Source organism: Dipodomys spectabilis, unplaced genomic scaffold (assembly GCF_019054845.1).
Source record: "Dipodomys spectabilis isolate Male_0828 unplaced genomic scaffold, ASM1905484v1 ptg000370l, whole genome shotgun sequence".
Classification (NCBI taxonomy): Eukaryota; Metazoa; Chordata; class Mammalia; order Rodentia; family Heteromyidae; genus Dipodomys; species Dipodomys spectabilis.
In genome coordinates, this window is record NW_024871047.1 from 2,183,727 (window position 1) to 2,210,877 (window position 27,151).

The window sequence follows — 27,151 nt, forward strand, 5'->3', positions numbered from 1 at the left end:
GTGTCAGAGAAAGCTGAGTCAGGTTCCAGGATTGTATTGCTGCTCATCAGTAACAAGGCCCATATCTCATGGTGTCAATGAAGTTTACAGAAAGGACAGGAGAATGGAGACTTTTACTCACACTGGTAGTAACAATCCTCCCTACCCTCACTCTGATCAGAGGAATCCTAATGGAGTGTCATGTAATAGTAAAGTTTTAATAGTAACAAATCACCTCCCCTTTTCAGTCAGAGTGGCATCATTGAATGCCTGCTGAGGAGTTAGAACTACCACCCTTACCCAGTGTTACCAAAAAACCTCTTTCTTGAAAGTGATGGGGGAGAATGATAAAAAGGGGTGATTATTGGTCAAAATACATTGCGTTCGTAAACTGACATGATGGTTTGTAATCCCTTTGTACAATTACTTAAAGACAATAAAAATATGATTTAAAGAAAGAAACTGTCTCTTCCCAGTTGTCAGGGCAAGTGTAGAACCTGGACTTATGCCAGTAATGATGCCAGCTTTAGCAACTCAGTTCATTTGCTACAGCAATGTCAGTGGAGATCCATTAAAATACAAGATTTTAAAAAAAATACAGAGTCTCATAATTTCCTGAATGTCTAGGCTTCAATAGGAAAGCACTTATCATATCAACTATGTTGGGAAAATGGAGGAGAAGGGAAAAGGAATAAACCGGACTTGATCATCAACAGGCGAGGACTGTTTATTGAGGAACAGTGAGAGGCACAGACCTTCCTGTGGGTTTGGAGGTTGTGTCAGAGAGTTGGGACATGAGCTGGGTTTTTATGTGAGGTCTGAGCAAGGAGGCAGGGGTTAGTGAAAAAGCCACTAGGTCAAGGGAGTTGGGGGCTTTCAAATGGACCCACAATGGTATATTTACAGCTGGCCTTAGGTGGCTTGCCCTGCTAGCACTTCAAACAAGTTTGTACATACCTGAGATTTTCGACTGGCATCTGCATGGACCTGGGATAATAGGGTGAGGGCCAATCCTTTATACTCTATCTTTAGATACATAAAATGATCAGGCCAAGAGGGGAGAGGCAAGTCCTTCAAACTATGTTATTAAGATCTGGTGTAAAAATGTACCATCATCTGGATTGCATAAACAACAGATATTTGTTTCATAGTTCTGTATGCTATTTCAAAATCCCAGTGCAAATTGTTTACATCTGTAATCCTAACTACCCAGAAGACTGATAGCTGAGGATTGATTGTACTTCAAAGCGAGCTCAGGCAGAAAAGTCCATGAGACTTATCTCCAATTAACCAACAAAAAGCTGCAAGTGGAGCTGGAGCTCAAGTGGTAGAGCATTAGCCTTGAGCAAAAAACCAAAGGAACAGTGCCCAAGCCCTAAGTTCAAGCCCCAGTACTGATGTACTGATACACACACACACACACACACACACACACACACACACACACACACACACACACACACACTTCCAAATCAAGGTATGAACTGGGTTAGTTCCTTCTTAGAGGTGAATAAAATATTCAGACCCTGACTCTCTCCTTTCTTCTAGTGGTCTGGTGGTTTGAAGGTCTTTGAAATACTTTGGTTTGTAGACACATTAGCTAAATCTGTATTTATGGTAGCATGACTTTTCCATATGTGGGGGCTTGTCTCTAAAGTACACTCTTTCAAATGTGGTATATATACACCATGGAATTCTATGCCTCCATCAGAAAGAATGACATTGCCCCATTTGTTAGGAAATGGAAAGATTGGAAAAAATTATATTAAGTGAAGTAAGCCAGGCCCAAAGAAACATAGGTCCCATTGTTTCCCTTATTTGCAATATGTCTAGGACAAGCAGAAAAGGTCAAAAGCTATGACTATATAAGATGATGTTAAGTGAAATGAAGCCCAAGATAGGGACACAAGTGTTTTTTTTTTCTTTCTTGCTATTGTTTTTAACATATTTATAATGTACTATGTGATTTTTGGTTTCTTTGGTCTGTTCCTCCCCCATGGTATAACCCTATTTTCACTGTATTTGATTCCAGTGTCCTGCTTCTTGTATATACATTTTTCTAATTTGCGGGTGGGGGAGGGGGAGAAGGGAGAAAACAAAATGCTTAAATAGGGATGCAGTTTGACCCGTTGTAACAATGAGATGGACAAAACACTATGTTGAAAACGAACTTTACAACTTCAGGTGAGGGGGTTGGAGAGGGGAGTTGGGGAGATGGGGAGGGAAGGGATGGTAGGGGAAAAACAAAGGAGGGGATAACAATGCTCCATAGGAAATGTACTCATTACCTTACGCATGTAACTGTAACCCCTCTGTGCAATATCTCTATAATAAAAACATATTAAAATAAAATAAAACACTCTCTATAAGTAAACCAGTCATTCTGGATAAGCAGTCTGTCTTTCTCTCCTGACTTCATTTTGGTTAATTACATTTGCAATGACCTTATTCTAAATAAAGTAATATTATTATGGTACTAAGGTTAGAAGTTCAACATAAGAATTTCAGGGGGCCCACAATGCAGCCCATAACACTAGCTAAAAAATTTCCACAGGGAAAAAGCTGCCAAAAAATGAGGTGGCACAGATGCTAGAATTATCTAAACATGGATTTTACAGCAGCCATGATAAAAATGTTTCAGTCCAATGCTGGTGTCTCACATCTGTAAACCTAGCTATTCAGAAGGCTGAGATCTGAAGATCATTTCTGGTTCAAAGCCAGCCCAGGTAAGAAAGTCCATGAGCCTCTTATGTCCAATAAACTACCAAAATGCCAGAAGTGGAGCTGTGGCTCAAGGGGTAGAGTGCTAGCTTTGAGCAAAAGAAGATCATAGACAGCACTCAGGCCCTTTGTTCAAGCCCCAGGATCAGCACCAAAAAAAGTTTCAATAGGCAATTAAAACACACTTGGAACAAATGGAAATTCTGAGAGTTCCAAGACATCTTAAAGACAGAAATCATCTAATCAGAGGGAAAAAAAGAGAAATTAGTTTCAAAATGAAAACTGACAGTGCTTCAGGACCTAAGGGGCTATAGAAACAATCTTAATGCCTAGAAGGACAGGGGAAACAAAGTAGTGATGAAAAAAGTAATTGAAACATAATGGCTAACTACATCACAAAATAACCAAAAGCCACAAATCTCCAGATACAAGAGCAAACTTCAACAGAATAAACTCTAAGAAATTTATCTTGAGACACATTATGATTAACATTCTGGGATAAGAAAAGGAGGGGTCATAGTGAACATCCTAAACCGCCAAAGAGAAACAACTTACCCTCAAGGGAAAAATTAGAATGACAGATTGCTTGTCAGAAGTTAGCAAGACTTTAGTAGGAAGTGACATGAAATTGTTCAAGTGTTAAAAGGAAAAGAAGCATCAGAATAGAATCCCATGTCCAGAACATGGGATCCCTATTCAAGACTTCCCTACATGAAGAAAAATAGAATTTATCAGCAGTTCTAACCTAAAAATGATTGAGATCTTATAAAAAAAATTTACAAAGGAAGAAATTTGGGGATAGTAAACAAAGAAACAACACAATAAAGAAAACATAGATAAGTAAGATAGACGTTACTACCCTGTTTGTATGCTTAATGACTAAAAAAATTATTTAATATTATCTAAGCATATGTAGAAGAAACCTTTAAGACCTTTATATTATAAGCAGAAAAATATAAACAGATGTAAAAGTGAGAAAAGGTTTTACACTTCAAACTATTAAACAGAGTATCATAAGACTTTGAAAACCTGGCACTAGTGTCTCACACCTATAATCCTAGCTACTCAAGAGGCTGAGATCTGAGTGACCCAAAGCCAGTCAAGGCAGAAAAGTATGTAAGACTCTTATCTCCAATTAACCACCAAAAAGCCAGAAGTGGAGCTGTGGTTCAAATGGTAGAGGTCTAGACTTGAGTAAAAATAAGTCAAGCAAAAGCTTGAGGCCCTGAGATCAAGCTCCAACACTGGCACAAAAAAAACTTTGATAAGTTGTATACATATACTAAAACACTAAAAACTATTCAGAGATATACTCCAAAGTCAAGGTGAATTTTTTAATTTTAGAAAGAAAATTTTATTCAGATGATATGATAACCATGTCATTGTCAAGCCCAAAGTTTACTTTCCTGTGTGATATAACAGCTATAACAAAACACAAGGTGCTTTTTGTACTTTTACAATGTTTTCTTCCAATTAAGATAACCTAAAGAAAGATTTCTAAATACAAAGAAAAAAAGGAACAATGAAATCAATAAAGCCTTCTCCTTTCTTTACATTTTACATCTTAGATTCTTTAGAATATTCATTTGAACACACTCCTCTTGAATTTTCATAGTGAGGACTGAAAGTAATTGTGACACAATTTCTTTCCCAAACTGCCACATATAGGTTTCAAGGACAATGTCAAAACACATTAAGCAAAGTTAAAGTTTTCATTTTTTTCTCTTGAAACAACATTTATGAATTTCATCCCTAATCAAAAAATTTGCTGTTCAAAACAACATTGAGATACCACCTCACCCCAGTTAGAATGGCTAAAATCAAGAACTCTAATAACAACAGATGCTGGAGGGGATGTGGAAAGAAGGGAACCTTACTGCATTGTTGGTAGGAGTGTAAACTTGTTCAACCACTTTGGAAAGCAGTATGGAGGTTCCTCAAAAGACTCCACATAGAGCTCCCCTGTGACCCAGCAATCCCACTTTTGGGCATTTACTTGAATGATCACAAACAAGACCACACTAAAGCTTCCAGCACGACTATGTTTATTGCAGCATTATTTACTATAGCTAAGATATGGAACCAACCCAGATGCCCCTCAGTAGATGAATGGATCAAGAAAATGTAGTATATATACACAATGGAATTTTATGTCTCCATCAGAAAGAATGACATTGCCCCATTTGTTAGGAAATGGAAAGACTTGGAAAAAATTATATTAAGTGAAGTAAGCCAGGTCCAAAGAAACATAGGTACCATGGTTTCCCTTATGAAAAGGTCAGATAAGTTGATGTTAGGGAAATGAACCCTAAGATATGTATTCAAATGTTTTTTTCTTTCATACGATTGTTTCTAACACATTTATAAGATTATTTCTTTGTTGCTTTGTATGTCCCTCCTCCACGGTGTAACCCCTGCTTTCACTGTATTTGATGTCGGTATAATCGTTTAAATAGGGATACAGGTGAACCCATTGCAACAATGTCGTTATGTCGAAAACGAACTTTACAACTTTGGTGTGGTGGAGGAGGAGGATTGGGTGGGGGGAGGGGGAGGATGGGAAGGGATGAGAAGGGGAAACAAAGGAGAAGGCTACAATGTTTGATAAGAAATGTACTCTTTATCTTGCCCATGTAATTGTAACCCCTCTGTACAGTATTTCACAATAAAAAAGAGAGAAAAAAATTTGCTGTTATCATGAGTTTGCTTACATATGTACATATACACATTTTTGTAAGTTGTACCTGATAACTAATGCTGTTGGTGTTTACCCACTAACATTTCAGCATCAACATATTTTAAATTCTAGGTCTGCTGGAAACATTTTTTGTTTGTTTTTTTATTTTTCCCCCCAATCCTGGGGCTTGAACTGAGCTTCATTTTTGCTAAAGGCTAGCACTCTACCACTTGAGCCACAGTGTCACTTCTGGCTATTTTCTGTTTATGTGGTACTGAAAAATCAAACCAAGGGGCTACATGCATGCTAGGCTCTACCACTAAGCCATATTCCCCCCTCCTCCCTTTTTGGCCAGTCATGGGATTTGAACTCAGGGCCTGGCGCTGTCCCTGAGCTTTTTTACTCAAGGCTAACACCCTACCACTTTGAGTCACAGCACCACTTCCACTTTTCTGGTGGTTAATTGGAGATAAGAGTCTCACTGACTTTCCTGCTCTGGCTAGCTTTGAACCTTGATGCTCAGATCTCAGCCTCCTGAGTAGATAGGATTACAAGGCATAAACCACAGGGGAAAATATAAAAATTAGTTAATTTTTATATTTTTAAATTACAAATCCTTTCCAGTGTTCCAATGTTGGAGTTAGTCTATTCATAAATTCAACTGAATGCAGTTCTCTTTGATAATCAGGAAATGATAGCATGTAACAGAATACACTTCACAATGGTCTACGTTGACACAAAGCTGAAGAGTTCTAGTAGATGACAGATAGACACCTTGAACACCAAGCAATTTTCTTCAGTCTTAGCCAAAATCCCAAGTCTAAAATGGCATTGCTATAAGCATCATCAACATAAGACATCTATAAAAGTGTCCTGAAGTCACATTATTTGATTCACCTTTAGTCTTTAATCCAGGCATGGGAGTTTACACCTGCAATCCCAGCATTTCGGAGGCTAAAACAGAATAATTGCTATAAATTTTAAGACAGCCTGGGTTACACAGAGAAACTTTTTTCTCAAAACTTGCTTCCTACCGTCCAAAACCTTAATGGTCAAATAAGAAGTTTGTAAAAACAACACATACAAGTTAGCAGTAAATTAAGTTCAACTAATAATAACAAAGGGTAAGCTGATGGTCTTTAAATCTGAACTTTGATATACTCATTCATTTAGAGCTCAAACTGCACGAATTTCTTCATTTACTCTCAAAGTTGTGGCAATGCTAAAAATGTATCACCTTAGCATTTGTCAAAGTACCACAGCTCACTGCTTTTTTTCTTCTGCACCACCTTTTCCACTGGCACCACCTTTGTAGTTACACACTTGATACTTTGCGCAAGAGAGCTCGTTGTCTTCCTTGAAGACATGCTTTTGGGCTTCCTGGTGTTTGGAGCAGATCTCTTCTTGGTTCTCCCAGCTGACTGGATGAGAGGCTTGGAACATCTGGTGGATTATCTGGACCATGTTGCCTAGCTGAAGTTATGGTGTTTAAAGGTCTTTTGGCACTAGGGGCAGGAGGACTTTTGTGGAGAAAGCAGGGAAGAAAGTGGTTCACTGTCTGAACTCACGTCTTCATCTTCGTCCTCCTGTTCATCAGAGTATTCCACGGTCTCCCACAGGAGGGTTACACAGCAGAAGCTGTACCCACAGCCTATGGACACAGGGTCAGTGGGGTAATCAAAGCAGATGGCACACATGGCTTCCTTCTGAAGCAACTGCAGGAGATCAGGAGCGGAGTTGGAGGTGGCCATTTTCCTGTGTGGCAAGCCTGAAGCAATGTTGGCTCAAGCTCGGGGGAGGAGGGTGGAGGCCAGAGGAGAGCGGCGGCAGGCTGGCCTCTAGGGTACAACATGGCTAGAACCAGGTCCCTGGTCCCAATACAGCTTTCTATAGTCTCAGTTTGCTGGCAGCGCTGCCTCCTCAAAGGGGATTTATTCTTTTTTTTTGTCAATCATGGGCTTGAACTCATGGCCTGGGCGCTGTCCCTGAGCTCACTTTGTGCAAGGCTAGCATTCTACCACTTTGAGCCACAGTGCCACTCCCAGGTTTTTGGTGGTTAATGAAAGAGAAGAGCTTCACAGACTTTTCTGCTGGAGCTGGCTTCAAACTGAGATCCTCAGATCTCAGCCTTCTGAATAGCTAGGATTACAGGCATGAACCACTGGCAGCCTGGCTCAAAGTGAATTTTTAAATAACCTACAGGAAGGCAGGGAAAAGAAAATGGAGAAAATGAAACAGAAAACAGAATCTTAAAGGACAGACTTAGCTTTGACATTATCAATAATTATGTTACGCATGAATTAGCCAACTATACTAATTAAAACAGTCTGGTAGAAGGGTGTGAGAGAAAAGGGAACTCTACTAGATAACAGAGATTGTAAAAATGGCATACATTATATATAGCTGATAAGTGCCCCATCATGGCTTTTTTTGTTCCCATAAGGCCTTGAGCATTTGTTCAAATGCTTTTTCCTGCCCAAGCTCTTCTTTCTCCCATGATGCCCTGGGTGCCTGCCCAACAAAGATAGAGCCAGGTTTCATGGCCAAGCCCTCAAGAAATCAGTGCAAGGCCCAGGGGAGGAGATATGGAAGGAGCCCTGTACTATAAAACTTCACTCAGGGTACTTCATTGACCCTCTCTTTAGACATCTCTCCTGATGGAGTTTCTGCTACTTACATTTTCAAATAAACTTATTGTTTATCTTAAACACTTTCCTGCTTTGAATTCTTTAATGGGTAGTGTTAGGAAATGGAGGAGAAAGAATAGGCCAGACTGGATCTCAAACAGGCAAGGACTGTTTATTGAGGCACAATGAGAGGCAGCAACCTTCCCTTGCCATTGGAAGTTGTGCAAATGAGTGAGGCCAGAGCTAAGCTTATAGATGTTCAGGTATCAGAGTAAAATGTGACTTAAGGGTGAAGTGGTTTATAGGAAACAGAATGAGGTTTTTGGGTTTTTTTTTCTGAAAATGGGAGAGGTGGGGGCCTGTAGTTAGCCCTGGAATGTCTCACCAGTGATGTCAAAACCAAGGTCAGTGGGGGCTCACCGACCAGAATATTTTACTCAGGAGCAGGTTATTTCCTGATACACCTGGGTTTATGAGGCAAGGGTGCGTCCTTCAGACAGAGAAAAGTGACCTGCCGCTAGATGGTATCAGGATGTGTATATAGATATACAGATAGACAGACAGACAGACAGACAGACAGACAGACAGACAGACAGACAGACAGACAGACAGACAGACAGATAGATAGATAGATAGATAGATAGATAGATAGATAGATAGATAGATAGATAGATAGATAGATTGATTGATTGATTGAATGTACTGGTCCTGGGCTTGAATTCAGGGCCTAGATGCTGTCCTTGAGATTTTTACTCAAGGCTAGTCCTCGACCACTTAAACTACAGCTCCATTTCTGGCTTTTTGGTGGTCATTTAGAGATAAAAATGTCACTGACAGCTGGGTGCTGGTGGTTCATGCTTATAAATCCTAGCTACTCAGGAGGCTGAAATCTGTGCCAGCCTGGGCAGGAAAGTCTGTAGAACTCGTATCTCCAATAAACCACCAGAAAACCGAAAGTGTCACTGTGGTTCAAGTGGTAGAGTACTAGCCTTGAGCTGAGAGACAGCACCTAGGCCCAGAGTTCAAGCCCCGACCAAAAAAAAAAAAAAAAGCACTGACTCTTCTGCCTGTGCTACCTTCAAACTTTGATCCTCAGATTGGAGCCTCCATGTAGCTTAGATTATAGTTACAAGCCTTTAGCTTATTTCAGATGCAATGATCTTGGTACTTTGGGAGGGAAACTTAGTATAAGATACCATGTATGCATTAAAGAAAGCAAGAGTGGAACTGAGAGTAGAACACATTTGTATAAGACTCATTGACAATTGCCAGGTCACAGAAACATCAATAATTATTTGAATAATTATTCATGCATGAAATAGCCTCGCAAGAGCTAAGGAAAATAGATAAGAAAACACAGGATGTAACAGAATAATAATAATTCATCTGGATGTAACATAATAAGACATAATGAAGAAGACAGGAGAGTTTTATATTACCTAACCCAATCTTTTCCCTTCCCAGCAAGTACATTGCAGAGACAGATACCAAACCACTGGAAGAAAGAAAATGAAGTAAGAATGGGACTTTTTATTGAATTGAAGTAGGGATGCTGAATCTAACGGGTGTCATCTTGGCCTTGTGGTGGATGATAGGGTACTGGGGTTAACCAGCGCCATCTTGTCTTCATGGTGGAAGCAGGAAAGTCCCACCTCCCAGATGATAGGTGTGCCTGAATTCCTAGAGACAGGGGCTGAGACTTGGACAATAGGTTATTGGACCTGGCAACCTTGGATCATGAACTCTCAAGCTCCCTGTGACCCTGCCCCATGACTTGACCCTATTTAGGCCAGGACCAATTCAGATGCAGGTACACTATGCCTCCCGTCCTGTGTCACATCTCTGTGTCTCCTGGAGCTCCCAATCAACATGGTATCCTACTTCAGCTCTACATTGGAGCTGATCTGGTTTGTTGGTATTGTTTTTCTGTTCATTCTTTGTTCTCCTGTTTTCATGGCTCAGTTTTCTGACAGTGTGAAGTGTATTGGTGAGGCTGTAGGTCTTTGCAACAAGAGTCTGCCTGTATTCACCAGCTTTCCAATAATGACTCCCAATTCAACCTCTCAAAATGTTGCTTTCCTGTTTTCTCACTGTATAACAGAATCTTAACATCAAGCTCATCACAACAAAACTCAGCACCAGAGAGACCTCTGTAGTCTGCACCACCACAGGAACAACTAGTGTGCCCTTTACTCTCACACAAACCACATCACCAGGCAGGCCTCAGTAGCTGGGGACTTCAGGATTGCTTTATTATTTTGTCAACCTCGGTGGCTGTGAATTACAGCCCATCACTATGCCTGCAACAGCAGTATTCTGTTTAGGGTGCCTCTGTTAGTACTGCAGTGGGCATATCAATCCTGGGCATAGGGACCACATAAGATCATCTATCCAGAACCTCTGGTTACCAGAAAAAAAATCAGAATATGCAGATTGAAATGAATATGTATGTACCTCTTCAAATGCACAGACATTAATCAACAACAAAAGGATCAAAAATAATCAGGGAGCCAGGTGCCAGTGGCTCAAGCCTGTAATCCTAGCTACTTAATATGGCTGAGACCTGAGGATTGTGATTTCAAGCCAGCCCAAGCAAGAAGTGTGAAACTCGTAAAATTATGTTACGTGAAGGAAGGTTCAAAGAGACAAAGGTACATGTTTTCTCTCATATGTGGAGGTTAAATCTAAAATATAATCATAGTTATGTGTGATAATTAGTACATATCTCTCTCTATATGTACATATATATGCAAGTGTATGTGCATATGTATGTGTGTATATATACATATATGTATACATATATACATGCACACATATATGGAGAATATTTGAGGTTAAAGCAAGCAATGAGAGTCAGATAGGAGCAGCCTTAACTTGAAAAACCCTGAGACTGTCTCTGTGTACCGGCCAAGGTCTGAGGAGAAAGTATCTTGTTTAAGGGATGTTTAAGGGATAAAGAAAGGGGTGGCGCAAAACTCTTTGAGTAAGACCAGTTACTGATTGGTTGGTCTGGGAGTCAGTTATGCAGTTAGGAAAGACTGACACTTAGGTCCAGCTATGCCTAGGAGAGTGAGGCCTGAGGCAAAAACGGTTTCCCTGTTGCCATCAGTATAGGTATACCTACACTGAATGTCTCTTTGTATTGGGCTTATAATGTTTTTTATGTCTCCCTGACTGCAATTAACTGTGGCATATGTCTCTCCCTGTGGAGGATATCACCGGAACCCTCTAAGAAGGGTGTGAGAAGAAATCATTGCACAATATCTAATTCCTCAGCTATAGTAACCTGCCAGCTGTTTGTTCCTCCTGCTGATTGATTTCAACAAATGCCTTGGAGATTAAGTTTTGTCTACCATGCTTGAGTTCTGAATCAGGTAAAAGAATCACAAGCCCTATGAATGGAATTTCTCTACAAAACTTTCTGACAGATTCAAGAGTGATAATTTAGTGGGTCTAACACCAAGCCTATTCTGCCAGACTGTTTACTCTCACAGCTTTCAAGGTTTCAAAGATGCTAGTCTTCAAAACTCCTACTTTGGTGGAGGCTTTAATCACCTGAATTCTTTTCAATGGGAACATTCTCCATGTTCAGTAAGTACTGGGTAGTGGTTGAATTGAGGTACAATTTCTCATCACTGGACTAAGTTCAATAGCCAAACTTTCATCCTGCTCCCTAGTACCATTCAGGTAAAAAAAAACCAACTGAGTTCTCTTGTAGTTCCTATTGTATAGATCATTGCTATCCGACAGTGGAGCTAGTAAGGATCAACTGTTGATTTGATGGTTCCATTAACTTTAGAAGTCTCCTTTCTTTTTTATGTACAATGAGCCATGGCTGGCTATAGGCTCATCAGTTTATATCCTGAGGGTTCAGTAAACATTCAGGACTAAGGGTGTCTCACAAATGTGTCAGAGAATAGGGGTAAAAAAAACAGCACACTGAGTTTACCCTGGGGAACTGAGGAAATGTATCCTTTGCTTGCTGGTCTCCGTGCCTTCAGATCCTGCCTAGAGGTTAATCACATGGTGAGAAGCAAGAGGCTGGGAAATCAAATGATCTCTGGGACCTGTGCTCTAAGTCCTTAGTCCTGCCCTGTGGCAAACTGCATGCAGCCAAAATACAGGTCTCAGAGGCTGGGAAATCTGCCAAGTTAAGGGCTTGGATCTCTTTTTTTAGTGTTAACTAAAAACTTTTAATTTGTGCTATCTGAAAATCATTTACTGCAACAATAAAACCAGAGGTTAAGGCTCCTGTATTATTGAATTATACTGCAAAGTCTACATCGATGATTAGTCAGGAAGAAATGCTTTACATTTCCATGAAGAACACATTGATTTATTTTATTTTATTGTAAAGATGCTGTACAGAGGGGATACAGTTACATGAGTAAGGTAATGAGTACATTTCTTGTTGAGAATTATTACTCCCTCCTTTGTTGTTCTCCCACTATCCCTTCCCTCCCCCATCTCTCTCCCTCCTCCCCAATCCTCCTGAAGTTGTAAAGTTTCCAGTATCCTGTCTGGTGGGTATCATTGTTGCAATGGGTCATCCTGTGTCCTTGTTTCAGCATTTTGTTATTCCCCTTCCCCTCCCCAAATTGGACAAATGTATATACAAGATGCAGGGTACCACTATCAAGCACAGTGACAACAGGAGATAGACCATAGGGGGAAGAACATACAAAAGAAACAAAACCATCTTATAGTGCATTAGAAACAACATCTAAGAACCACTTGTGTCCATATCTTAGGGTTCATTTCATTTAGCATCATCTTATATAGCCACATGTGCATATTTTTGGGCTTTTCTCCTCATCTGATAAAATTGTCCTAGATGTATACTAATTATTGCAAATGAGGGAAACCATGGGGAAAAAAACAACCATAGAGAAAAAGAATGAATTGTATAGAGGGTCTAATGAGAGACTCTTTTCCAAAAGTTGGAGTTCATATTAATATGATTCATTATATATAGTCCTTTGCACTAAGCATTTGGGATATTGAGATCCCCTGTTTAAAGTACCATCTACATATTCTAGTTCTTACAGATGAGAGATATCATGGGATCTGTTTTTCTTTGAGTCTGGCTTACTTCACTTAATATAATTTTTTTCCAAGACTTTGCATTTCCTTAGGAATGGAAAAATGTTATTCTTTCTGATGGAAGCATAGAATTCTATTGTGTATATGTACCACATTTTCTTGATCTATTCATCTACTGAGGGGCATTTGGGTTGGTTCCATATCTTGGCTATGGTATATAATGTGATAAACATCATTATACTGGTGGCCTTGTTTGTGGACATTCGCATAAATTCCCAGAAGTGGGATTGCTAGGTCATAGAGGAGCTCTATGTGTAGTTTTTTGAAGAACCTTCACACTGCTTTCTAGAGTCTTTGAACAAGTTTGCACTCCCATCAACAGTATACTGTAGCGTTCCTCTTTGGTCACATCCCCACCAGCATCTGTTGCTGTTAAATTGCTTGATAATGGCCATTCTAACTAGTATAAGATAGAATCTCAATGTTGTTTTGATTTGCATTTCTTTTATAGTCAGAAATGTTGAGCAATTCTTCATGTGTCTCTTGGCCATTTAATGAAATAAAACAGACACTGACAAAAGACCAACTACATGCTTTAAAGAGTGACTACATGTTTTACCTGCTCCTACTTTGCTATTTTGGACCAAACTCTTCCTATTAGAGAACTGACTTTACATACATATTAAGTCTGATTTATCTCCTCACATTTTTAAACATTAAATGGAGTTGTGGGTTTTTATTTTTTTTATAATTTCTAATCATAAACAAAAGACTGAAAACAATATTGGAGAAAAAGTTTGAAAACAAAGGAAGTAAGAGCAGATGGCTATGATCAAGTAGTAAAAAAGTGGAGTAAAGCATGGCCTCTCTGTGGCTCATTTCAAAGAGACACTGTTACTCAGAGGGGCAGCACTTCAGACCAGGACTGTTTCCCTGTGTTCCTAGCACCAAACCCTACAAGTACTTTTGGTTTCAATTGCAAAAATTAAGTGAAAATGTCTACAATATATCTAAAAGCTAAATATTGGATGGTATTTTTTTAATAAATGCAACAATGATGGTGTTGATAAAGAAAAGCACTGCAATAATCTCTTCTCTAACTTTTATTAATAGTAATGGTAGGGGCTGGGAAGGTGGCTCAGAGGTAGAGTGCTTGCCTTGCATGCATGAGGCCCTAGGTTTGATTCCTCAGTATCACATAAGCATAAAAAGCCAGAAGTGGCACTGTGGCTTCAGTGGTACAGCACTAGCCTTGAGCTGAAGAGCTGAGGGACAGTGCCCAGGCCTAGAGTTCAGGCCACACGACCAACCAAAAAAAAAATAGTAATGGTGGTGATGTGGCCCTATCTTACTCTCTAAATGATTTCTAGTAGCAATGGAAGCCCTACTTCAGTAAGACTCAATAACACAGTTTGATTTTAACAGGAATCTTTTTTTAAAATTATATTTTATTTTTTGTTGTCAAGGTGATGTACAGAGGGGTTACATTGTAACAATGAGTTGTATAAGACACTATGTTGAAAACGAACTTTACATCTTTGAGCAGGGGAGGGGGGAAGGGAGAGTTAGGGAGATGGGGAGGGAAGGGATAGTAGGAGAAAAACAAAGGAGGGGGTAACAATGCTTGATAGGACATGTACTCATTCCCTTACTTATATAACTGTAACCCCTCTGAACAGTATCTTTACAATAAAAATATTTTGAAAAATAATATTTTATTTATTTTTTATTGTCAAGGTGATGTACAGAGGGGTTACAGTTAAATAACGTAATAAGCACATTTATTGTCAAAGTTGTTACCACTTTCCCTCATTTTGCTCTTACTTTCCCTCCTCCCCAACCCTCACCCAAGTTGTACAGATCATTTCCAACATATTTTCTTGTGTATGTCACTGTTGCATTGGTTCCCCCTTGTCCTTTGTCTCACCATTCTGTTGTTCCCTATCCTTTCCTAATTCAAATACATGTATATAAAATACCAGTGAAGCAAAATCAAGAACAGTGACAATAGGGGACATACCATAGGGGGAAGAACATACAAAAGAAACAAAAAAAAATCACATACTACATTAAAAACAGTAACAAAGGAAAACCTCTTGTGTCTATGTCTTGGAGTTCATTTCACTTAGAATCATCTTATATGGTCATATGTACATAGTTATTGAACTATTCTGCTCATCTGCTAAGATTATCCTAGACGTATACTTATTATTGGAAATAAGGGAAACCATGGGACCTATGTTTCTTTGGGTCTGGTTTACTTCACTTAATATGATTTTTTTTGGCCTTTCCATTTTCTTACAAATGGGGAGTGTCATTCTTTCTGATGGAGGCATAGAATTCCATTGTATATATACCACATTTTCTTGATCCATGCATCTACTGAAGGGCATCTGGGTTAGTTCCATATATCAGCTATGGAAAATAATGCTGCAATAAACATAGTTGTGCTGGTAGCTTTACTATGGCCTTATTTGTGATCATTTGAGTAAATGCCCAAAAGTGAGATCGCTGGGTCAAAAGGGAGCTCTATGTGGAGTCTTTTGACAAACCTCCATACTGCTTTCCAGAGTGGTTGAACAAGTTTACACTCCCACCAACAATGCAATAGGGTTCCCTGTTGGACACATCCTCTCCAGCATCTGTTGTTATTACAGTTCTTGATTATAGCCATTCTAACTGGGGTGAGGTGGAATTTCAATATTGTTTTGATTTGCATTTCTTTTATGACTAAAGAAGTTGAGAATTTCTTCATGTGTCTCTTGGCAATTCTTATTTCCTCTTCAGAGAAGTATCTCTTTAAGTCTTTAGCCTACTTATAAATGGGGCAGTTTTTTCTTTGTTGGGAGATTTAATTTTTTGAGTTCTAAGTATATTTTAGATATGAGGCCCTTGTCTGTTGTATGGCTAGTGAAGATCTCCCAATCCGTGGGCTTTCTATTGATCTTGCTAGCTATGTCCTTTCCATGCAGAAGTACTGCAGTTTAGTGATATCCTTTTGTCCAACCTTTCTTTGATTTGTTGTGTTTCTGATTCTTTATTAAGGAAATTTCTGCCTATATGTTTCATCCCTACAGTTTCTCCTATTCCTTCCTGTAATGTTTTCAGGGTGTCTGCTTTTACCTCGAGGTCTTTGATTCATTTGGACTTGATTCTGATGCAGGGTGATATATAATGATCTAACTTTAGTTTTATACATTTGTTTAACTAATTTTGCCAGTACCATTCACTGAAGAGTCTATCTATCTTCCATCCCAATTTTTTACTCCCTTATCGAAGACTAGGTGGCCATGGGTCTGTGGGTTCCTTTCTAGTTCTTCAGTTCTATTCCATTGGTCTTCAGGTCTGTTCTTGTGCCAGTACCAAGCTGTTTAGATTACTATGGCTTTGTTGTAGAGTTTGAAGTCTGGTATTGCTATTCCTCTAGCATTGTTCTTTCTGCTAAGCATTGTTATTGCTATTCAGGATTTTTATTGAATTGCTTCTTCTATTTCATTGAAGAATGAGGTTGAGATATTGATGGGTATTGCACTGAATTTGTACATAGCCTTTGGCAGTATTGCCATTTTCACAATGTTATTCCTCCCAATCCAGGAGCATGGGAGGCTTTTCCACTTCTTTAGTTCTGCTTTAATTTCCTTTTTCAGGTTTTTAAAGGTTTCATCATAGAGGTCCTTCACTTCTATGGTAAATTCCTAGGTATTTTATTTTTGGGGGCTATTACAAAAGGAGTTGCTTTCCTGACAGCTGCGCTCTTCTCATTATTGGCATACAAAAAAGCCATTGATTTTTGAGGGTTAATTTTCTACACTGCTACTTGTCAAAGGTTCAGATCAGCTTGAGTAACTTAGGCTGGAGTCCATGGGGTTCTTTAAATACAAGATCATGTCATCTGCAAAGAGGGAGAGTTTTACTTCATCTTTCCTTATTTGGATCCCCTTTATGTTTGCATCTTTTCTTATTGCTCTACCTAGATATTCTAATACTAACTTGAAGAGAAGTGGAGAGAGTGGACATCCTTGTCTCCTTCCTGAATTTAGAGGAAATGGCTTTAGCTCTTTGCCATTAAGTTCAATGCTGGCTGTAAGTTTGTCATACACAGCCTTTATTATATTGAGGAGTGTTCCATGGATTCCCAGTTTTTCCAGCGCTTTCAGCATGAAGGGATGTTGGATCTTGTCAAATGCTTTTTCTGCATCTATTGAGATAATCATGTGGTTCTTATCCTTGCTCTTCTTTTCTTGCTCTTCTTTTTTTGCGGGGGGGAGTCTGGTCATGGGGCCTGAACTCTGGGCCTGGGCAATGTCCCTCAGCTCTTCAGCTCAAGGCTATCGCTCTACCACTTGAGCCACAGCACCACTTCCGGCTTTTTTCTTTTTGCTTTTGTGGGCTGAGGAATCAAACCCAGGGCCTCATGCATGCAAGGCAAGCGCTCTACCACTGAGCCACCTTCCCAGCCCCATCCTTGCTCTTCTTGATGTGATTAATTATATTAATTTATTTGCATATATTGAACCAGTTTTGCATTCCTGAAATGAATCCTGTTTGATCAGAGTGTATGATTTTTTTGATGAATTGTTGAAGTCAATTGGCCAGAATTGTGTTGAGAAGTTTTGTATTGATATTCATCAAAGAAATGGGTCTATAGTTCTCTTTCTTTGATGCGACCCTGTCTGGATGAGGGTTATGATGGCTTCATAGAAAGAGTTTAGTAGTGAACATTCACTTTCAATTTTATTGAAGAGTTGGAGGAATATTGGTGTGAGTTCTGCTTTGAAGGCCTTGTAGAATTCCGCTGTAAATCCATCTGGTCCTGGGATTTTCTTAGATGGGAGGTTTCTTATTGCTGTTTCTATTTCAATGCTTGATATGTTTGTTTAATTGGTTTAAATCTTGGTTTAATTTGATCATATCAATATTTGCAAGAAATTCTTCCATTTCTTCCAAATTCTAAATTTGTTAGCATAAAGGTTGAGAACTATTCCCTTATAATATTCTCAATCTTGGTTGTTTCTGTGGTGATGTTTCCATTCTCATCTCTGATTTTATTTATTTGGTGTGTTCTCTTTTTTTTTGTAAGATTTGCTAAGGGGCTGTCAATTTTGTTAATATTTTCTTCCTAAGAACCAACCCTTTGTTTTGTTGATTCGTTCTATAGTTTTTTGGACTCTACTTCATTTAATTCCTATTTAGTTTTAATCATTTGTTTCCATCTACTGGATTGGGGTTTGGCTTGTTGCTCTTTTTCAAGGAGCTTCAGGTATATCATTAAATTGTTGGTTTGAGATTTCTCCAATTTGTTGATGTAGAGACTCAGAGCTATAAATTTTTTCTCTGAGTACTGCCTTTTCTGTGTCCCAGAGAAGCTGGTAATTTGTATGCAAGAATCTTTTATTGCAATATAGATAGGTGTCTTAGAGAAATTTGCTGGCATATATGATTTAAAGGCTAAAAGGCTACTAGCTAGCTATAAACTAATTAGAATTTTTTACTTTTTATTTACAGCAAAACATTTGTTCTATTTATTACAAAAAATTTTTAGACAAATAAGTGTGTAAAAATTCTTTTTATCTGCAGTGTTCCTTTGGTGATGGGGCTTACCCTTTATAATAGAAGAAAAGACCACTAATGTAATCAAAAGTTTCGCAGAAGTGGCACTGTGGCTCAAGTGGTATAGTGCTTGTCTTGAGCTGAAGAGCTGAGGGATAGCATCTAGGCTCAGATTTCAAGCCCCACAACTGAGCAAAACAAAAAATATCACTTCTGCTTTAACTTTCAGTGAGTCCATATTATACCCTCCTCCTTTCCTCAATCACCTCTATTAATCATCTCCTACCCAAGCACTAAGGCTCCTCATGTTGCAATGGTTCCTTGTTTTCATGTCTCCAGAGTATCCCTGTCTCAAATCATGGACCCTTTTCTAGACGGTACCAAGCTAAAGTTCTCCAAGTTACCTGTGATTACAGGAAAGCTATGTGAGAAGAAAGGGTAATTATATTATTTTTTATCAAATATAAAAAGGTTAGACTTGGAAGTTGGACAAGGGAAGAGATTATCAAAGAAGTTAAGCTTTCCTCTATTTAAATTCCAAGTTATAAAACCTGGGAGACCTAGAATGGGCTAAATATCAAAAGCTGCCCCCTGAACTAGATGCCAATGGCTCATGCCTGTAAGCCTAGCTACTTACAAAGCTGAAATCTGAGGATCTTGGTTCAAAACCAGGTTAGGCAGGAAAGTTATGAGATTCTTGTCTCTATTTAACTACCAAAGCTAGAAGTGGAGCTATGGCTCAGGTGATAGGGCTCTAGCCTTGAGCACAAGAGCTCAGGGACAGCACCTAGACCCTGAGTTCAAGACCTGGGACCAGCACACGTACACACACACACACACACACACACACACACACACACACACACACACACACACCACAAAACAAAACACTGCCTTCCCCTTTAAAATGGTAAAAATTTAACATGATACAAACAGTAAGATGAAAAGCTTATTTGAGAAAAAGGAGCCCTAAAGCTCACCTATTGTCCCTATGTTTAGGATAGGTACAGAGATTCTCCGTATTTTAGTTTAGCTCAATCCCACTTTTTATTATTTCAGAAGTAAACCTCTCTGTATCTTCCTTCAAAGCACATGAGCAGCTCCCTAGGCAGCCTTTTCATTCTGACCCAGATATTGCCATGTATGTGGATCTGTTTCTTTTTCCTTTTGGAAAAAAAAGTATGCCTGATATGTGAGCATTTATTCTGTCTTATACATGGAACCTAGATGCCTCCTGGTGGGCAATATGGTTATGCAGCTAGGATGATGATGAATTCCTGGAGTCACTTAAGCATGAGGATCTGGAGATAATCACTACTGATTCTATTCCCCTGGAGATGATGAAATTATAATATTTTAAGCACAAGAGGCCAAGAGTGAAGTGAGGTATGGAAAAGAAAGAATCAATTTGAACTGTCATACTATACTGGCTGTATTGAACTCTAATGGGAAAATCTAATACATATACTCCATCACAAGCAGGGAGAGTAAGAGGTAATTTAGAAGATGCTTTTGCCTGGCACCTGCGACTCATGCTTGTAATCCTAACTACTTAGGGACTGGGATCTAACTGTTCAAAGCCAGCCCAGGCAAAAAAGTCCATGAGACCTTGATCTCCAATTTGCCAGCAAAAAGCCAGAAGTAAAAGTAGACGTGTAGTTCAAGTGTTAGAGCACTAGCCTTGAGTGAAAAAGCTAAGGGACAGCATTCAGGCCCTGAGTTCAAACTCCAGTAAGCTTGTTTTTTGTTTTTTTTTTTTTAACTTGGAAAGAGTTTAGTTGGTCAAGTGCTTATGGGGATATAATATGATATAATAGCTGTAATAATTGTCCGAAACTGTTAACCTCAACTGTGAAAGGATTACTGACTCCCTAGTAGTTTCCAGATGAACTTGTGAAATCTGATTTACTGCAGTGTCTACACATTTCAGTTTTTATTACATATCACCCATCGTTTCTTGGATTGCTGAAGTTCATAACGTATTTTTTCTCTTGAGCCTATAGGTATATTTTGATCTCTCTCCTGGTGCCAGAAGAAAAAAAGCTCGGTAGTAACACTTCATGGAAAAGCCATTCTCAGCTATGCTAAGTGCTGCACATGGAGCAAGTTGAGTTTAACAGACAGATTTAGTGAGCTGTTGAACAGCGGAGAGATTAAGAAGTTAAACTCAGTAGTTTCACAGACACTAACGTTATGCAACTTCTGGTAAAAAGTACTGCATATGGTAAAAGTGTGGTCTGTTTTTTAAGCATGGAAGGTAATTTAGACTCTTTCTTTTTTCATTTCAATAGTTTTATATAATCATAGCCACATTCTTTGAGTTCTTGGGAAAAAAATCAGGAGAGAATTAAGATCCAGCATATTCTAGAGAACTAAATTCTCTATAGTAGAATCTGAATGAGATAAAAGCATTTACTCTTACTTTAAAAAATACTCATTTTTATTTTTTTTCAAAAATGAATATTAATCAAAAAATTGTCAAAACTCCTTATTATCTTTCAGAGACGACTCATGCTTGTAATCCTAACTACTTAGGGGTTGAGATCTAAGGATAACTGTTCAAAGCCAGCCCAAGCAGAAAAGTTAATGAGACCATCAAAAAGCCAGAATTGAGAATAGAGGTGTAGTTCAAGTGTTAGAGCACTAGCCTTGAGTGAAAAAGCTAAGGAACAGCATCCAGGATCTGAGTTCAAGCCCCAGTGTAAGCTTTTTAGAAAGAGGCTTTTACTAGGTCCTATAAATTAACTACCAGTCCCCCAATCAACTTTGCATCACCAAGAAAGAATATATTAACCAATAAATAACCTTGTGTGGAAGGCCAACTGCCCCCTCAGACAAGCAGTATCTTTTTCTCATAATTTTAAAGCGAACAGCCAAAACTTCAGAGGACCACCTTGTTCTTGTCCTGTTCTAGTAATAAACTAATTACTTCTCTGGAACTCCTCCAGGGACACGGATTGAGCTAATGGTCAACCATATCACACCTGCAATATGGTACTATTTTAATTACACATACCCTTATCATTCCCTACACCTAATTCTCCCTATTTAACCTGAAGCTAATGTCTTCCCACAGCTGCCATGTAACTAGTCTCCTTTCTCTGCCCATCACCATGTCTCTTAATTTGGCTTATAGTGGCAAGTGGACAGACCTAATTTGGGACCCCTGGGGTCTAAAAACCTGCTTTTAGAAGGTAGCATCTATGTAGATGTCAAAATGAGTGTGTCAGGGCCAGATCTCAAATTGTGCAGAGCCCAAGAGCATGTCATGAAATGGATTAGAAAGATCAGGTGGGAGTTGCCACTAACACACAAAGATGAAGAAGGAAGAAGAAGGAAAGAAGGAAGAAGAAGGAAATGAGGAAGAAGAAGGAAATGAGGAAGAAGGAGGAAGAGGAGGAGGAGGAGGAGGAGAAGGAGGAGGAGGAGGAGGAGGAGAGGGGGGAGGCAGAAAGGGGAGGAGGAGAAGGAGGAAGAAAAACAAAAGGAAGAATGAAAAAGCAAGCAAGCAAGAAAAAGAAAGAAAAAGAAAGAAAGAAAGAAAGAAAGAAAGAAAGAAAGAAAGAAAGAAAGAAAGAAAGAAAGAAAGAAAGAAAGAAAGAAAGAAAGAAAGAAAGAAAGAAAAAAAGAAAGAAAGAAAGAGGAAAGGTTGACAGCACCTGGACCCAAAGATGCAGAAGGATGATTAGCCAAAGCTGTTCACTACTCACTTATTCTCCCTGGCAAATTGCCAATTCCACTGTAGTCAGTGAAAGCAATGATAACTGCATGAGAGATTAGATTATAAATTGCCTTGTATTTGGGAGGCAAACTAAAGCTTTTAGCCAATGAAGTAACACCATCATATAGATATTTTATTTCTCTACTATTTTATTATGAAATTATAAAGAAAATACTATAAAATTACAATGAAATATGGATTTTATAGTTAACTCCCATGTGCTCCACTTAAATTCTACATTTATAGCATTTTGCTGGATTTATTTAATCACGTATCCTTATCTATTCTTCTATCCATACATAATAACCTGATAGTTGATGCATTTTAAAATAAGATGCACAGAATAATACATTTATCCCTAAAAATGGATTTGATTAATATTTATATGTATGTTAGTACAGACACTAATAGTGTTATTGAGGTAAGTTTTACATACAATTAAATATACAAATTTTAAATGCACTTTTCTCTGAATTTTGACATAGGCATCCATTGGCATACATAACCCAAATTGTATCAAAATATAGAAATATATAGAAAAGGGTTCACTTCCAAACTTTACTGTTATACTTTGACAGCCTGCTTAGAGGCTAATTCTTGAATAGAATCTATAATCTTTAATATTGGAATGACTGCGACCACTTATGGTATGAATGACTCAATATCTATACAAATTATACGGTTAATGTTTTATACCTCCTATCCTTTGGGGAATATGACATTTTGGTACACCCTATGCAGAGACTGGCTATGTAACAAGCGCTCAATAAATCATGCATACTAAGTCTTTGTTTTGTTTTGTTTGTTATTTTGTCTGTTGTGAGGCCTGAACTCTGTCCCTCTGTCCCTCAGCTCGTCAGCTCAAGGCTAGTGCTCTACCTCTTGAGTCACAGCACCATTTCCAGCTTTTTCTGCTTATGTGGTACTGAGGAATAGAACCCAGGGTCTCATGCATGCAAGGCAAGCACTCTACCACTGAGTCACCTTCCCAGCCTCGCATACTGAGTCTTTAATAAGCTTCCTGAAGCCTGGAACTGGTTGTTCATGCGTAGTTACTTATGAGACTAAGAAACAAGGATCATGGTTTGAAGCCATCTGTGAATGGGAAAGTCCATGAAACTCTTATTGCAAATTAACCACCAAAAGCTAGAAATAGAGCTGAGGCTCAAGTGGTAGAGTTCTAGCCTAGGGCAAAATAGCTTTGGGACAGCACCCAGGCCCTGAGTTCAAGCCCAAATCTGGCACACACACACACACACACACACACACACACACACACACACACACACACACACTCACACACACACAGACACACAAGAAAAGCTTCCTGGTAGTCAATATTTCAGTGTTGTCATGGACAGTTTGTGGGGTAACTAACTACATCCTAAGTAATTCCCCTGACAGAGGACTCTTTAGAATATTTTCCTGATTTTTTCAAGACTTTACTATATATCTTTTCCCTTTGATGATTTTGCTGTTTCCCCTTTAAATGTAATAAATTACAGCTATGATTGTGACTTTGTGCTAAGCACTGTAAGCTCTCATCAAATCATCTAAGCAAAGGGGTCATCTTGAAAATTCCCAACATAGTGACCCTTAGAGAAAGTTTCCTTATTCCTCTTCTCTATTAATCCTCAGCATCCCAATCCTCCAGAAACAAATACTGTTATAATTTATCATTATAGATTAGTTTTGCCTCTTCCTAGAATATCATATAAATAGAATCAAACAGCATATAATGGTTTCCTTTGTTCAGGATATTTTTTAAAGATTTGTTCATGTTTTCACATGCATAGCTTGCTCCTTTGAATATGCCATACTTAATTTATTTGTTATTGTATTGATGAACCCCTGAGTTGCACCTACACTGGAGCTTTAATGAAACATTCATAGGTAAGATTTTACTGTAAATATAAGTTCCTTCTCTTATTTAGCAGAGGTATGTACTACTGGGTCATAGTGCTAGGTTATAATGTGAGTGACTACTTCACTTTAAATAAACTCATATTTTTCCTAAAATGATTATTTTACATTCACACACTCAATGCATAAGGATATTAATTGCTTCATATTCTCACCAACATTTGGTGTCATTATTCATTTTAATATTAGTCATTTTAGTGGATTTACAGTCACATTCATAGTATTGTTTTATTTATTAAAAAACAAACAAACCAAATGTACTTGTTAAAAATAATGCAGTTTGGCAGGTGCCAGTGGCTCATGCCTATAATACTAGTTACTCAAGAGGCTGAGATCTGAGGATCGTGGTTTCAAGTTAGCCCAATCAGGACTCTTATCTCCAATTTACAAAATACTGTAAGAGGAGATGTTGAAAGGGAGAAGCTAAGCAAAAGTGGGGAGGCCCTAAGTTCAAACCTCAGTACTGGCACACAAACACTCAAAAATAATACTAAAACAATTTAGGGCTATGGATGTAATTTAGTGGTAAGGCACTTGCCTAGAATATGGGAAGCCCTGGGTTCCATCTCCAGCAAGGTAAAAAAAATAAAAGAAAAAGAAAACAATTTAGAAGTATATAGTTTATAATTTCTTCCATTTACCACCAAATCCTGTCCTGCTACTTGTAAGGTATATTAAATAGGTAGGTTTCATTAGGTAGCTGATGAAAGAACAGCACAGGCTATTCAGGCCAGAAAAGTTTATTTACCGAACTGCTGCCCCCTCCATGCATGGTGGAGAAGCATGGCTGCAAAGGAAAGGGGGGAGGGGGCCCACCTCTGGCCCAGGACTTATCTAGGCCAGGGACAGGAAGAGGTGTGGCCAAGTGGGGGAAAGTTGTGGCCACACTGGATCTGGATGTGACCTCAGGGCCTGGCACCCTCCTAAGGTCAGATGGGAGGCATGTGACCAGAGGTGGCCCAGGGTGTGATATAGTAGGAGGGGAAGGTGACTGCTTCCAGATCTACCAGTTACCTAGGTAACAGATACTGGGAGGAAACAGCCGAAGGAGGGAGGTGTCCCTGTTCAGACTTTAAACTACTTATATGAGGGCCATGAGAATAGTTAGGTGTTCCTTCTTCCCATCCTTTTTCTGAAGGACATTCCCTATCTCAACATCAAGATACTCCTGAAAATGTGCAAAAAATATCTCTCACTCCATGCATCACCCAGGCCTGGACTTCCCTCCCCTACACTGCCTAATGCAGCCTTGCTCTCATGTGGGAAGACCTTTTTGAGATATGTGTTCTGGCAACTACTAATTGTGGTAGTACTGAAGCTGAGAAGGAACACTCTGGATCTAGAATAAGCCTTCTCACGCATCATGGCTGTCAATATTCTTCATTTCCTTTTTCCAAGAGCCCTTTGGCTACCTTCTCTCCAACTCATATTATCTCCATGCACTTGTTTAGTTTGAGACATTTTTGTCTTTTGCCAGGGCATTTGCAATAGCCTTTCAGATGATCACTTTGCCTCAATCTCTCCTTCATATCTATCATCCATACTGCTAAGAGAAAAATCTTTTGAACTAAATTCCAAATTCTTTTGGAATTTGAGTTCTCTCTGTTTTTCTGACTCTTGGCTTTGATTTTTTGCTGTTCCTTTAGCCTAGAAAGTTGTTTATTTTTTCTCTAGTTCTAAATGTTCATTTTTTTCCCAGTGCAAATTGCTGCTCCCTCAAGTCTGCCTGTCCAGGTGAGAAATAAGCTCTCCATTTGAAGGATTTTGTACTAGTGTCTTAGCCATCCTGGTATTTGTTTTTACTTTGCAGAACAGAGTGCTTGAAAACAAAGATTCTGAGGTTGAATGTACCTGAATTCAAATGCTAATCCCATCTCTTACTAGTGTGGGACTAGACAAATTTATTATGTTAATCAAGCTTCAATTTCCTCTATAAGTAAATGAGGGATAACAAGAGCAATTCCTGGCCCAATAAAACTTTTGTGGAGAGTCTATGAAAAACACATGTTTAGGGGCTGGGAAGGTAGCTCAGTGGTAGAGTGCTTGCCTTGCATGCATCAGTCCCTGGGTTCGATTCCTAAGCAGAGAAAAGTTGGAAGTGGAGCTGTGGCTCAAGTGGTAGAGTGCTAGCCTTGAGCTGAAGAGCTGAGGGAAAGTGCCCAGGCCCAGAGTTCAGGCCCCACAAACAAAAAACAAACAAAAAAATACATGTTTAGTACTAGTTGAGGAAGCAGAATTGTGGTTCAAGTGGCAGAATATCAGCCTTGAGTGAAAAAGCTCAGAGACAGTGCCCAGGCCCTGAGTTCAAGCCCAGTAAGTTCTTAATAAATGCCAGCTGTTGTTATTCTTCTATTGTCTAGAGGAGGGACAGAATCTAGAAGAGAGATTCAGATATAAAGATTGTTTTATTGAGAGGCTGTTAAAAACCACAGGATTCATTATTTTTCTTGGAAAATTTATTGTAAAATGTAAAAAGAGCTGAAGTTGGCATCCTAGGAAAGTTCAACCTGCAGGAAAAAGGCAGAAGTGCAAGAGTCTATGAAAATACAATGCAGAATAAAATGAAATGGCTAAGGTAGGAGGAGCTGTATGGAGCATTGTAAGAAGGCAGTGAGGTTCAACAAGAGAAAAATACACAAATCAAGTAGGGTCAACTGAAGTCCATTAACTTTCACAGTATGAAAATCAATTGAGATCTCTGAAGTGTTTCCATGGATAAAGAGGCAGCAAAAACTATAGTGATGATGATGATGGGAATAAGAAAGTGAAGGTAGTGGGCATAGATATGTATGTTTGTCTATACGACAGAAGGATTGAGGGTAGGTAGCATGTGAGAGACACACAGTCTTAATGGAAATTTCTTTTTCTCCTCTTTCCTTTCCTTTCCCTTACCTTTTACTTTCCTTTTCT